Here is a 15,515-nt window from a genome sequence, read left to right on the forward strand (position 1 = left end):
AGAGTGCTTTGCAAATTTTTGGTAAATATTTGGCCACTTGGTTTAGGTTGTAATTTGAGGCTGAGGACCAGTAATATATAGCATCATTTCCAAGGAGAAACGTGCTTAGCAGGGAAAGATGAAAGAGAAACACGCCCTCTGTTCTCCCCACCCTCTTTCCAGTGACCATTATATCCATGAGGACAATGGCTGCAGGAGTGGAGATGGTCAGTGACCAGACCTCTCCTTGCCCAGCTGTCATATACTGTTGCTTTGGGGGTACAGGGCAAACTTTTTTTTTTTGAGAAAGAGAGAGAGAGAGGGAGAGGGAGAGAGAGAATCTTTTTTTTTTTTTTTTTTTTTTTTTTTTTGGTTTATTTGTTTTGAGAGAGAGAGAGAGAGGGAGAGAGAGAGAGAATCCCAAGCAGGCTCTGCACTGTCAGCGCAAAGCCTGACATGGGGCTTGAACCCATGAACCATGAGATCATGACCTGAGCTGAAATCGAGAGTCGGATGCTTAGCTGACTGAACCCCAGGCCAAATTGTTATATAGTGTTTTCATAAATGCTCATAGTCATGCTAGCATGGTAGCTATGGTGAAATGTTACTGTGAAGTGCCCAGATCCCCCCTGGGGACAAAAGCATTGATTTCCCCAGCTGCTGGAAGGGTTGCTGCTGACGGTACTTGGGTTTGTCCCTCTCCACGCACTGCCCTGCAATGAAGGGAGTGGCCTCCTCCTGAGGCTGTGTCCCCTCTGCATGGTCAGCCCACACCCGATGACTGGGCCACGTGGTAGATAATGATCTGGTTCTCTTGTCTCAAGGCGGGACGTCTCTGAAGGCCATCCCAGCTCCAGAGCTCTTTGCGGGATGGGCTAAGGCCTCTGATGCTGTATTGCAACTGAACTTCAACGTCTGTGCCATCTTGCTTCCTTCACACCCTCTCAAGGACACTTCAGTAAATCACCTGCAGGCAAATCTCTACCTCAAAGTCTGGTTCCGGAGGAGACAGACCTACAGACTTACGATACTTGGTATGGGCAGAGGTGCAGGGAGGCACATGTTAAAATGGGATCTGGAAGTTGGATCATCCGCCGGCCGGCTGGCAACAAGGACCCCCTCTCTGGTGATAGGGGATGTGCTGAGTGAACTGGCACATGGTAGTGGTTCGATTGTTAAGCCTGTCACTGGTGGTGAGATGAGATGGGATACTGATGGAAAGGAAGGTTCTGGCAGGTGTAGTATCTCAGGTGTTTGAGACGTTTGGGGGTAGCAGTGATTATAAGGACTAGGGAAATAGTTCCTGGGCGCTGTTGATGCGTTGGAGAAAGACAATGAAGGCTGAGGATAATTAATCACCGACTTAACACCACCGACCTCCTTGGAAGCATAAGAAGAGACTCTTCTCGCCTGAAGCTAGAGGGGAGAAAAGGTGGATTAGGGCTAGGACTCTAGATAAGGACAGCAGAGCTCCAGAGAAGGCTGGATTCTCACACCCAGCAAGTCTGTCGTGGCCAAACCAGGATCCTGAGATTTGGGTTGGGAACATCGGAGTTGACACACTAAAAAAATATTGAATCCTCAGATTCCCCTGACCCCTCCGGGCCTGCGGGAGCAGCCCACTCTTTCCTGTTCAAGGCTAACACTTCTCCCCAGCTTGAAGACAGTGCAGAGGCCTTGGCCTTGCGACACCTCACGTGCCCCTCAGGATTCAGCCATCCCTCCCTTCCTGGCCACCAGCCTAACAACCCAGGGTAAGTCGCAACATCATCTGGTCAGAAAAGTGCTGGGCCTGCGAAGGGAGGAAACGGCCTAGACGCCAAAGGAGCTAACCTAACCAGCAGGAACTTTCAGGGGTTGGGCGAGTGTGTCTGGAGCTGCCTTCTGAGGTGTTGGATCAAGAGTGGCATGAGGGAATGAAAGAGTTTTGCTGGTGTTTGGTGTTTGTTTTTGTTTTTTGCTATGGGGGCACACTCCTCTTGTTCAGGATTTTACCATATGACAAGGACCTTGGAAGACAGTGCCAGCATGCTGCTAGGAAGACCCCTGGAAGCTCGGAGAAAGTGAAGGCTCACACTCAGCGAAGCAGAAATTCCAGAACAGCCATGGTAGACAGTGGACAGATGGATGGAAAGCCTTAAAGAAGTGAGCCTGCTGGAGTAGATTTACTGTGTGAGGCTAGAAAACCCACCACTGACTGTTCTCTAAGAAGGTCAGAGGACTCTCCCCAAGCCAACCCTCATTTATGAAGGTGATATGGACTATATCCTCATCATCAGTGTTGTTGAGAAACGCAGAGGACAGGGGAGGCTGTCCTCTGTAGGCTAGGGGTGATCATGGGAGATCCTGTTACAGAATTTCACTCCCTTGTAGCAGAGGGGATGGTAGGATTCCCAACTAAGAAAGCCAGCTGGCATCACTTAATCATCAGAAGCAAGGTAGGCACGATTATTATGAGTAGTGAGGACAGAGTGGTAGCCAGAAGGGCCTGGCCTGCAGAGAATGATGAACCTAGTTGATAGAACATAGTCTCCAGGGGCAACATAGATGGGCAGCTAACATGGATATTGCTGGATCCATACAACCAAAAGAAATTAAGGACGAAAGCTCAGGAAGCTGAGGGCAGTTGCCCCTAATGAAAAGTATTCTTTGCCTAGTTTCTGGACCTGAGTCAGTATGTAGACCGGGGACCCATCAACTGAAGGGGAGGTCAGGTCTCCAGAAGAAAGGGCCCTGTATTGTCACAGCAAATACATAATGGCAATAACTTCTTCAGTCTTTCCCCAAAGGTACATATGACCATTTACCTGGGTACTCATTCACTGGGGAGAAGGGAATATCCAGGCTTATCAAGGACTTTTGGACACAGGATCTGTGTTAAAATTGACACCCAGGAAGCTGAAGCATCAGTATGGTCCCTTTGGCTATGGGTAGTTCACAGTGGGTCCACTGGGGCCTCAGATTCACCCAATGGTCATTTCCTTGATTCCTGAAGGTGTCACTGGAATAGAGTCAGTAGTTAGCAGAACCACAACACTGGTTCCTTAACATGTGGGGTAAGAGATACTGGAATAGGAATGACAAGTGGTCCCTGAATCTTCCCTCACCTCCTGGCCAAATAGTAAATAAAAACCAATAATGCATCCTGAAAGGAAGAAATGTCATAAATTAGTGTCATTCTTAAAGACCTAGAGACTGCACGGGTGGTTGTCTCCATCATATCCTCATTTAACCCACTAGTTTGGCCTCTACAAAACCCAGGTGGGTCCTAGTGGGTGATAGGGAACTCTTGCAAACCCAAGCAAGACAGAGTTCCAATTGCAATTATTTTGCCAGAAGTGGTATTTGTGCAAGACAGATTAGAATGGCCTCGGGTACAGGGTATGTAGCCATTGATTCGATGAATGCATTTTTTCCATACCTATCAGGGAAGACGAAAGCAGTTTACATTCACACAAGATGGACAATAGTATACGTTTATGTCTTGGCTCAGGGCTACGTGAGCTCTTCTGCCCTCTGTCATAATCAAGTCTAAAGGGACTTGTGCCATCTGAACATTCCCTAGTTATATTAACACTCACTATTTTGATAATCTTACTGGGGATTAACAAGAAGTGGCAAGTATATTGGAAGCATTGGTAAGACACATACACTACAGCCAGTGGGAGATAAATCCTGCAAATATTTAAGAGCCCACCAGATGTGAGAAACTCTTAGGGGTCCAGTGGTCTGGCGCATGCTAGGATGTTCTCTTTAAAATAACGGATGGATTAGGGGCACCTGGGTGGCTCAGTCAGTTAAGCACCCGACTTCAGCTCAGGTCATGATCTCACAGTTTGTGAGTTCAAGCCCCGCATCAGGCTCTGTGCTGATAGCTCGGAGCCTGGAGCCTGCTTTGGATTCTGTGTCTCCCTGTCTCTCTGCCTCTCCCCAGCTCACACTCTGTCTCTCTGTCTCTCAAGAATAAATAAAACATTAAAAAATAAAATAAAATAAAATAAAATAAAATAAAATAAAATAAAATAATAGGTTATTGCATATCTCATTCTCTACCCTTGAGACCTAGTAAGCCTCTCTGGGTTTTGGAGGCAGTATGTTTCCTACTTGGGAATATAGCTCTGATCCATTTACCTGATGACCTAGAAGGCTTTCAGCTTTCAGTAGAGCCCAGACATGAGATGACTCTGCATAAGGTCCAAGGTGCAAAGATCCCTTTTTTCTGGGCTGTATGACCTGATAGACTTTATGATGTTAGAGGTATTTATGAAGGGAACAGTGGTCATTCTCTTCATAGGAGAGTCACAATACAGAGCTCTAGGGTTCTAGGGCAAGACCATGCCATCTTTACCATTTAAAAAACGGCTTTTGGCATGCTATTGGTAGAGACAGAGGCTGGCCATCAGGAGTCGGGTTCTGGCAGACCCTCCAAGGCAAAGGTCGGAGAGGCCAACAGCAATCCAAAATGACATGGTAGTAGGACATCAGCATGTGGGCATGGGCAGTGGTGAAGGACACAAGCAAGCTGCTTGAGCAGGTGGCTCAAACTCTCATGTCTGCTATCATTGTACTGGTGACCTTCCCTCTGCTCTCACTTGTGGCCACAAGGAAGCAGAGGGTTCCCTTATGACCAACTGACGGGGTAGGAAAAAACTGAGCTTGGCTCATGGATGGGTTAACCTGGTAGGTGTGTGGAAGCCAAACCTGGATGGCAACTGAATTACAGTGCCACTCAGGACAAGACCTGAAAGACGGCAGCCAAGAGCAACCCTCCCAGTGAGCCGGCCTCTGGACAGACCACCGGGTGACTCACTCTGTGTGGAAAGAGGAGTGGCCTGAAGCAAGAATAGGTAATGACTCTTGGGACATGGCGAATGGCTTGGCTAGTTGGTCACGCACCTGGAAGGAGACATATTGGAGACGAGGAACAAGCAGGTCTGGGGGAGACCTGTGGGGGCAGACCTATGGAAGCAGGCATGAAGCATGATCTTTGTATCGCCTATTAAAGCCCGTTAGTGAGTGTCCATCTTGGTTAAGCGCTTAACCAGGTTGACAGAATCACTCAGCCAGTTGGTCTTTTCTTATCGGCTCCCTCTCTTGACCTCATTTTCCATGCTAGCATGACGGGGGCATAAACCGAGTAGCCACAGTGGCAGAGACAGAGGCCATGTGTGGCCCAACAGCATGGATTGCCACTCGCTAAGGCTGAACCTCCTACTTCTGCTGCCGAATGTCTACACTGACAGCAAAGGAGTCCGACAGCGAGTCCCTGTCCCTCCCCTTGGTGGCAAGTTGATTATAATGGATTTCTTCTACCTGAAAGGGGCAGTGATTCAACCTAACAGGCATTGACATATATTCTGGGCATGAGTTTGATCTTTTTGCCCATGTGATGTCACCTAATATGAGTATCCGAGGCCTTGCAGAGTCTGGTTCGCTAATATAGTATCCTGTGCAATATGGCACTGGGCCTAGGGACCCGCTTACAGTAAGAGAGGGGTGGCAGTGGCCGTGTGACCATGATACCAACTGGTCCTCTTATATGTCCTACAATCCAGAAATTGTTGGTCTGATAAAGAAATGGAAAAAACCTTCTGAGGGCATAGCTGAGGTGCCAGTGGAGACGATACCTTATGGAGACAAGGTACATTCTCTAGAATGCAGTATGTACCCTAAATTAATGAGATTATGTGGTGCATGTCTCCGACAGGTAGAATATATTGGGCCAGAAACTGAGGTGACACAGAAGGCACCCTGTTTTGGGGAATCTTAGTGACCCGTTTGGGGAACCTGCTTCCCACCCTCACAACTTTAGGCTATGTGGGGCTCAAGGTGGTGCTCTTTGGAGAAGGCTTCAACCAAGAAACAAAGCAAAAGTCTCACTGAGCCCCACTGATGGCTACTGCCTGGTCATTTCCTACTCCTTGTATCAAGAGGCAAGAAGGCCAGGATGGAAGTCACCACCCTGTCAGGTGCAGGGGACCCTGATAACCAGCAGGGGCAGGGTTGCTGATACACCAGGAGGGCAGGGCAGGATGCGACTGTCACTTGGTACATCTCATGGCCTTTCCCTGTCCAGTTTTGATGGTAAATGGACAAGTATAGCAGTCATGTCCTGAGAAGGGCATGCTGGCCAGGGGCTGAGATTTCTCCTTCAAAGATGAAGGTTGGGTCACCCTGATAAATAAGCTCCTAAACCATTAGAGTACCAGTGGGGGTGGGGTGGTGTGAGCGATTCTGTGAATGGGTTGCAGCAGAGGGAGATGATGAATATCAGTTGCAGCCCAAGACCACATGGGGTGGTAGGAGCTCCAGTTTGGTCTCCCTGGGAAAGGAGACCAATCAGAACCCTGGAGACGTGAACTTGTACCAAGCAAGTGAAACCTGGTGGCACAATGAGCGGACTGTGGTGGATGCTATGGTATGCCTTCTGGCTGAGGAATGCTCTCCCTTCACTGCCGATGGCTCACAACTGTTGTCTCAGTCTCCAGAGATTGCCGTGTGCGGCAGCTTTCGCCCAAGGTCACCCCCTTTCCTCAACGGTAGCTTGCATCCCAATGACTGCTTGAGGCAGGGTTACAAAGTGTGGACTTCTGACTTTAAGGCAGGACATCACCAAGGGCCATCCCAGCTTCGGAGCTCCTGTGGCTTTGGCTCAGGCCTCTGCTGTGACTGCATTATAGTTCAAGTCTTCCCTCTGCCTCCATGCTGCGTCCCTCGCTCCATCACGGGTGTCCGTCTCGAGAGCACTCCTCAGTAAACCTTGCACACGGTTCTCAGTCTCAGACATTTCCTGGAGAACCCGGTCTATGGCAGGGATGTCTATAAACTGATTTTTCACTGGGAATGGGTCTAGCTGTGTTAAGACCAACAGCAGACCAACTGCTGTAGCAAACAATGTCAGAATCTTGGTGGCTCACCACAAATGAAAATCCTGATGAGTGTCTTTGTGACTAGTGACAATTCTGATGAGACTGCTTCTGGTTATTTGGCTCATCTGAGTCCTTGAAATGGTTGGCACCAGCTTCACTGCCTGGCGTCTGTCTACTGTCTCTGTGGAGGGGTCTCTGTCCAGGAGCGCGTGGGAGCCTTAACCACATGGGACACACTGGACACGATGCAGCCCCTTTGCTCACATTCCGTTGGTGAGTCCCATGAACTGACCTGGGAGGGAGTAGGTGCGGGAATTGAAAACTGGAAGGAAGGCCCCTCCCCAGAAACAATGCCACACGGTGTCAGAAGGGGCACGAACGTTCGTTCAGTCGTTGTCTCCACCACACCGTCCTAAGCAAAGTTGTGACATACGGGAGGTCTGTCTTGACTTCACTCAGCCTCCCAGTTCTGTGACCCTCCCCTTCCAGACACTGGCCTCTGACTGCTCTTTGAAGACTTGCTCTCCAAGAGCAGTGAAATTGACCACCTAAATCATTAGCTGATAAGCAGATAATCGGCTTACTACCCAGCCCTTCCCTGGAGTTTCAATTCTCTCCCTTCTTACTTCAGCAGGTTCTTCCACAACCCTACCCCTTTGCCCATGCAGTGACCCCTGCCTGGAGCACCGTCACCCCCTGCCTGGAGCATTGCCATCCCTAGCTGTGAATGGGTGGGTCTTTCTTGAAGAGCCAGAGCAGAAGTCACCTTCTCAGTGTTCTGGACCCCTTGGGCATATCTGGATTACCATTTACCACACTGTAACGTGCTGTTTGCCTATGAGTCTTCTTCTCTGGGGCCAATGTGGTGTTTATTCGTGAGCGTGCAAATGCCGCGAGAATAGCCCTCCCATGGGGTCAGGGATTCTTCTCCACTGCTCTGTCCCCTCCCGGGGCCTAGGACAGCGCCCACGCCATGGTCAGCATTTGGTGAATGAAGGATCCTTTGTAACCTTTCTGCCCTGGCACATCGCCCGGCATGTAGCAGGCACTCTGTTGTTGAAGGACGGTGCTTATGAGGTCAGAAGCACCGGCAATCTTAGGCAATCCTTGCTTGCCGTGCAGTTTCAGGCAGTGTATTGGAGGGATAGTTGTGAATCTGAGAAGTCCTTCTAGGTCTTGCTCAAATTATTCTACCTGGACACGCACAAGCATGTGCGCATGCACTCCTTTATTCCCGGCCCTCCCTCCGAATCCTTTTGGAGGATGGTGGCCCAAGAAAACTAGTTCTTGTAAAACTGGTTCTTGTCAAACCATTTCCTTATTTTTCTACCCAAAGAGGATAAAACCCTGGGGAGTGGAGCGGTAGGAATCCCCGCCTCCACCTCGCCCACCCCCCACCCCAGCCGCGGGCGGTGGGTTGGGGGGGGCACCTCCAGGGCTGGCTCATCATCAGACGCAATTGTTCCCACAAAGGCACAGAACTTGAGACTTAAATTGGATTTGCCTGTGGCTTTGTGCTCTTCGAGTCCTCCCTCCTTTGTTTTTGATTTATCGTTTTAATCAGTGGTAGTCAATCATTCCCTCTCCGTCTTGCTCACCATAAACACAACCCCTTGCCAAAAAAATTATGAGTGTATTAAATGATTTTATTACAGTAAACTGCAGATTGTACAGTGTAAACACAGGTGCTGCTCAAACTCTACACCCTCCAGTTCTGTCCAGACCAGCATGGGTGCCACGGAAAGACGAAGCTCCCTAAGAGTCAGAGGACAGGAGGTCATTTGGTTCAACCTTTCACCACTGAGATAAAGAAATGGGGGTCTGGGAGGGGAAGCCTTGGTCTCAGGTCATACTGATGGCCCACTGGCGGAGCTGGGATCAGACCTGGAGTCCTCTGAGGTCTAAAATCCCTTCCACGACACCTCGGCTCTCTCCTCTCTTCTCCCACGTTCAATGTAGGCACACGTCAAGAGGGTACAAATGCTGGCGGAGGGAATGGAGAATTTGAATGTTGTCGTTTGTCCCGGGCTGTGTATACACCAGGGATCTTTCTCTCCTGCGGCTGGTTGGGGTAAATGCAGGACACGGGACAAAAGGCAGGTAGGTCTCCCTGCATCCCATCCTGGCATGGGAGTGGTGGGGACTTCCTATTCTCTAAGGCTGGCTGCCTCGGGCATTGTTCTGGGGACAGGAAGCAGACACGACAAAAGGAGGCTTTTCCTGGGACGAGGCCTTGGGAGGGCTGCCCCGCCCAGCGGCTGCTGCTTGGTGAGGAGGAGAACGTTTTCCTGTAATGGCCTGACAACCTTGGAAGGTTTCCAAAGTGCCTCACCCAAGAACCTACGGAGCCTTGGAGTGGAATTTCTTTTGGTTCAGGGATAGGGCAAGAAGAATAAGAAACGCTTTGGGGCTAATTTCACCAAGGGAGTTACCCCAAATATCTTTCATCACTGACCATGAAACAGGCATTGTCCAAACAGGTGATTTATCAGGTGGATGGGACACTCTTAGGGGAGTAGATCCTGAAGACAGACTACTTGGAACAATCCATTGACAATGACACTTCCCACGGGGACATTTCTTAGCCTTTGAGGATCACCACGGATATACCCACACGCACACATATGCAACGTACGTATGACACATATTCATAAACGATTTAGTCTGCACATTGGCCGTTTTCCTGCCTTCCTGTTTGTTTGCTGGTTTTGGCACATCTGGGCCTCTGTAGTAAACAGACCCAATATTTACCAAGCAGCTCCAAAGGTTACGTTTGCTTCTAAAAGTTTTTATTCCTGGTTCGTTTGGGTAAGTTTCAGCTCGCAAGAGAAGCTGTTTTCGCTGAGCCTGGGCTGCTGGAGAGAGGCAGGAACACAGGCCCATCTGTTGGAGATTGGAACAGAAATAGCCCCCTTTAAAAATAAATCTCCGCTTTTAACTCCGTAGATAAAAATATCTGAATAAAGGACAATTCTTAATCTCCACCTTCTCCCCTGCTTGACTCAAGCGTTTCTAAGTGGAGTTTTGTTTTTTTTTTTTTTTCCCTCTCCTTCTCCTTTTACAGGTTTCATTTTGGCTTTGATTCTAGCGAGTTTACTGACAGATTACTTCATTTTAACTATATGGCTTTTCTGTCTAGTGGGAGGCATATTTCTAAGTATCATATTTATCAAAAGAGCTCTGCAAAACAAGGGCCAGAATTACTCTTTTGATGGTTCCCCCTCTAACTACAACCACAATAAATTTTGTGAGAAAGAATGCTCAACTGGGGACATTTTATGTTAAAGCCGAGAACCGGGGTTCAGACATTGTCACTTTCAAACCTCCACCAGTTGGGCCGATTCCCCGCCCCCCCTTCCTCTGCCCTCCCCGGGCAAAAAAATCTCACATCTGGTCTCACTTGCAAGGCTGGTCCTGGGCTCCCAGGGGCTCCATATTTTCCCCCCTATAACTTTAAATCAGAGGAGCATTTCAGTAAATCACAGGGAACACTTATTTATTGGACATAGTTTTGGGTCTCTTAAAGCATGGAAAATAAATTTAATGGAGCGTTCGGAGCATTTCTCCAATCTTTTGAGGGATTACTTGGGGAATTTGTCAACTGCGCCAAGCCCGGCAGCCTGATCCAGAGAGATGGGGAGGAAATGATGGGAGAATCTTCTCAGAGGGCCCAGGTGGACCCTAAATCAGCCCCAGAAAGATTAATCTAAGGGGCCCGGTTACCAGCAAGGTTGATTGGCAGCACTGCCGTTTATTTAATAAACTATCATTTCAGCTGGAGGGTGACTTTAATCTGAATTACATTTTGTTTTTGTCATCCACTCTTGCCAAGTAATTTATGGAATACCATAGCGTGCTTCCTTGCCTCAAATGGCAGAACGCGTCTGGGAGACCTGTGGCAACCGTGAGGGGCACAGAGAACAGTCCAGAGTGGGAAGGTGGAGAGAGGTAAGGACCCCCGGCTCACCCGCCGCGTGCCCTGGGGTGTGGTGGGTGTCATTTGGGGCTGTGGGATCATGTTTGGAGACGGCCTGGCCTGAGGAAAACGTAAAGGTGTTGATTGCTCATAATCAAGGGATGTGGAATTTGAATTTCCTAGGACAGATCAGAGCTGATGGGCGGGTCTCCATGGGCAAGGCGGTCCGTCTGCCAGGCTGGGTGGGCAAGTTTTGTTCCTGGTGCCCTTGAGTAGGAAATGAGGGTAGTTGGGGCTGGCCCTTCTTCTCTGAGGGAAGCCTGTCAGGAAAAGGTTTCTTAGGCTTTAGAAACCTGGGGCACTGATGTTCAGAGTAGTGTCAGGGATTCTTTAGGACAGGAAGATGGAACGCTGGTTGCTGATGTAACCTTCAGGAAGATGTGCTTCCCCTTCAGATGGAAGCTGCTGGAAGAACAAAGGTCTGTTCATGAGGGCAGACAGGCTTTGTGTTCGGAGGCAGAGTAACAATGACATTATTGTGGTCATTATTAGTATTACTGCAACAGCACCCACGCCCTCCCCCGGAAGTGTTTTGGTTCTTACCTTCTGACTCGTCTTTATCTCAGGCTCCGTTAAGAAGGAAGAGGGCTGATTTTCTTGTTTTTTTTTTAGGTGAACACGGGTAAACTGAGGTACAGGCTTGGAATGCAAAAAGGAACAAAGGTTGGTGGAGATGCTCCAGCAACAGGGGTGCAGCAGGGCGACAGGGACACAGGAGAAGTCCCTTTCCAGCTTTCACAAGGCCCCCAGGATCCCCAGGGGCTGAAGAAAATTCTGTGCCAGTTGTCGATTTTCTCGGAGTTTCTCTGATATCCTGGAGAGGGTTTTGCTCTAATTTCCCATCATCAGATATGAGCTCTTAGTATTCTGAGATAGTCTCCCTCTTCTTTGCTTCTTTATTCTTTGCTTTTTTAGCCTATGCCCAGGACCTTCTGAATAGCCATGGGCCAGGCTCTGGGAGCTGGGGAGCTCCCAGGGACCACGGGAGGTGGTGGCTTTAGGAATGAAGAGGGTCGCTGGGGAGGCAGGATGACCTGCCTCCCACCCATGGCAGAGTAGGGTGGGTCCCTACTCTCTCCAGACTCAAAGTATAGCACAAATTGGATCTCTGTCCGTTGGGTTAATTCAGCTGGGTTGTTAGGTGTGGGTATGAAGGTTAGAAAGTTACATGAATAGGGCTTCGCTGCTCAGCAAGAGCCTTTAGGCTTACCCTGACCTTCATGAGACCTCTCACCAGTGTCATGTGCACGGTCTTCCTGACTGCCTAAGGTCTCTCACCGGCTGGTGTCAGCCAGGTTTGCAGGCTTGATTCCTACCTATCCTTCCCCCCCCCCCCCCGCCCCTTTCCTCCAGCTCCATCTCTAAACTCTGGCCCCCGTATGGTCCCAGGAACACACGGGACTCAGATTCCCCCTCTCCCTTTTGCTTTGGTGGCCCTTCTCTCCCTGTCCATCCGTTCAGTTCTACGTACACTCCGGGGACGAGATCAAGTTTTGTTTTCTCCTAGAACATGTCCCTGGCCACTTTGCTTCCTTTGACTGCCTTCCCCCACTGCTCTCTGTAGCATCAACTTAAATACTGTTTGGAATTGTCTTTATTGACTCGCTGTTTCTCTGGACTGTCCCATCTCCTCGCTGGTAAACGAGGGACTTGGATGGGTGACCGCTAAGGTCCTTTTGCGGTTCTGACATCCTGGGATACTATGTGTGTCTCATCTCATCATCTGGACTGTAAACTTCTCAGAAGCAGGGATAATATCTTTTCTTTGCATTGACCAGTCCACTGCTGGGCTCTGAGTGGGTATTCCATAAGAACTTTTGTTGATCTGACCTTTTTGTGAACTTTCTCTGACTGGAAATGGAAGGTACGAGGAGGGGCTTAGGTGCCCTGGAAGCCTGGTCTTGCAGTCTGGCCGGAAGTTAAATTGTTCTGTGGTCTGTGGATGTGGTGAAAATTGCCATGGACATCTCAACTCTCAATGTACTCTGCAACAGGGAGTTGACATAGGGGACCTTTGCCCATTTTTTTTTTTTTAATGTTTACTTTTTATTTTTGAGAGAGAGAGAGAGAGAGATACAGTGTGAGTAGGGGAGGGGCAGAGAGAGAGAGAGGGAGACACAAAATCCCAAACAGGCTCCAGGCTCTGAGCCATCAGCACAGAGCCCGACGCGGGGCTCGAACCCACAAACTGTGAGATCATGACCTCAACATATACAGTTTGTGGTAAAGTAGAAAATAGTGCTCAGCTCGGCTCACACTTTGGTTTGGCCGCTTCACTACCCTCAGGACTCTGGCAAGTCATGTGGCCTCTGTCACTTGTGTTGGTTTACCTCAGAAATGACAATTGTGATACCTGCCCTGTCTCTCGGAGGGTTGTTATGGGAATAAGATGAGTCATGTGAAGATGAACTGTCAAACATGAGGCTAATAGAGGGAGGTGTGAAGTGTGGTTATGTAACATCTCCACATCAAAAGTCACAAAAAGTGAAACATGAAAAGAGAGTATCAAAAGGCTCTCTCTTTCCCTCGTTTGCTGTTGGACAAAGAACCACTTCTCTTCTCTGGATAATCCTCTGTAGAGACGCCCCCCCCACCTCGCCAAATACAATAAAATGAAATAAAATAAGATAAAAAGGAATAGGGTACAAGAAAAGAAAGTCCAGGAGTAAGAGGGAACATCCTGGTATATTCTGAAAGTTGACTCTGGGAAGAGAGGAAAACATGAGCAAACAAAGCTGTCACTCACTGGCAAGCTGCTTCCTCTGGGGAATAATCTCTGTGAAGAAACACTGAAGATCTGAATGTTGCCTGGGAGCAGGAGCAGAGACCGTCGCTGTGGCTGGTAAACCAGGAGCCTCCGGGATGGAGCCCTTCCTGTCCATTCTTGGGGTATCCGCAGCTCTGAGGGGGTCATGCTGTTGGGTAAGAGTCTGCCTGACCATTTCCTCAGCGTCCCAGCAGCCCTTGTGAATGGGCACGGTTGAGGGTGCACGGTGGTGCGGGGCCTCGCGTGGCAGACATTGACTCGAATATACCCACCCGCCCTTGGGCTCTCTCTCACACTCAGGGCTCACTTCCCACTTCCCCTTTTTCCTGTCCCAGCTTCCCTTCTTTTGACATCCATCTGCCTTGCCTGTCGATTGTCACCCCATGAATCAAAGTCAGAGGACTTCCCAAAGCTGGCCACTGGGCCTCTAGCCTTCTAGAAAACTGTGTGTGAGCAGACAAAGGACCACCCGCCCCCCCCGCCCCCAAAACGCACCATCACGACTCTCCAAGACGATGATTGAGTTTTTCCCCTGTTCTGCTTGATACTTCTGCCAAAGCAAGAAAAATCCTCATTGAAGTCTAGCAGGAAATCCAATAAAAATTCTTCAAAAGATGGGCTTGACATTGAAAAACAGCAAAATTATAAAATAGGCCTTAGAAAAGAGAGAGGAGAGTTATTATATCTGGCACCAAGCAAAAGCCCCGAGACCCCGTCCAAATGAGCCATCACAGATTGAAAGTGTTTAGCTTCCCGTTGATTAAATATGGAGAAGGACCCAGGGCCTGCCAAGCCTCGGGGATCCAAAGTTTGTTTTCAGTCAGAATGTGTTTTCAGTCAATGGAAAAAATGGTCGGCCTGCGCTGGGCTATGTAACCGAGAAGCCCCAGGTTTGGGGTGAGTAATGGCTGTGAAGCAGAAAACCATGAGGGTTGTTAATCATCCCTCCCAGGCCCCTGTAATTTAACTCAGCGACTCATTCGACTTGGAAGGCTCCCCCCACTCCCTTTCTTCCTTCTCCCTCAGTTGATTTTGCTCAAGGGGGAATAGATGAGTCCTTCTGATGCTTGTCTCTGCATTTCAGTTGTTAAAACTCCTCACCCGCAAGACCTCCCTCTCCCCAGACGGGCCCCCATCTCCCGCTGCTCTGAACACCCCGGGGACCCAGGGACCGAGAGAGGAGCCGCAGTCACATCCGTGGGGTTCTTTCAGGGAAATCTCTTTGTCCCACGAGCTTCCTGGAATGGAGGCCTGGAAAAATCTCTTCCTTCGCCATTGCCTTTCCAAGGGAGGCTGTTTCTCAGAGGTGTTTACTGACATTCTTTAAACAGGGTTATCTTGTTCCAGACTTGCAGGCGGGCTCTCCTCTGGCCCGCTGCATTCCCATACAATTAAGGGTGTAGGGAGTCTGTTTTCGAATGTCATTCAAGGCCCTAAGTGTGGGGCTCTGGGAGAGAATGAAAGGGAGAGAGACAGAGAGAAAGAGAGAGAGAGAGAGTGCGCGGGCCCGTAGAGCCCTATAGCGCATAGAGCTAGAACTCTGAGGTAAAGTCAAACCTTTCCTGTCAAATGCAAACGCCTATTCTATGTTTCCACTTGAAGTTTTACACCCTGTGAGTAGCCTCTGCAGTGAGGGGATGCTGGCACATTTCGGATTCTCTTTCCTCTGCTCCCCCCCTCCACCTCACAGGAGCCAGGGCTTTCACTGGCACCAGGGTTTCATCCTCTTCACCTCTCCAGACGCCTGTGATTCATGGGTCCCACGGCGCTGAAATCTGGTTACAGTTGCAGGGGGTAGGCCCTGCCCAGCATTCTTGTGGTCTGTGCTTGTTTCAAAATGGCGGTCGGCCCCAGCCACAGCCTCATCAAAGTACAGGCGGCTTGATACCTTTCGGCTGGGCACCCACAGTTGGTTACAGGAAGT

This window comes from Lynx canadensis, chromosome B1 (assembly GCF_007474595.2).
Source record: "Lynx canadensis isolate LIC74 chromosome B1, mLynCan4.pri.v2, whole genome shotgun sequence".
Lineage (NCBI taxonomy): Eukaryota > Metazoa > Chordata > Mammalia > Carnivora > Felidae > Lynx > Lynx canadensis.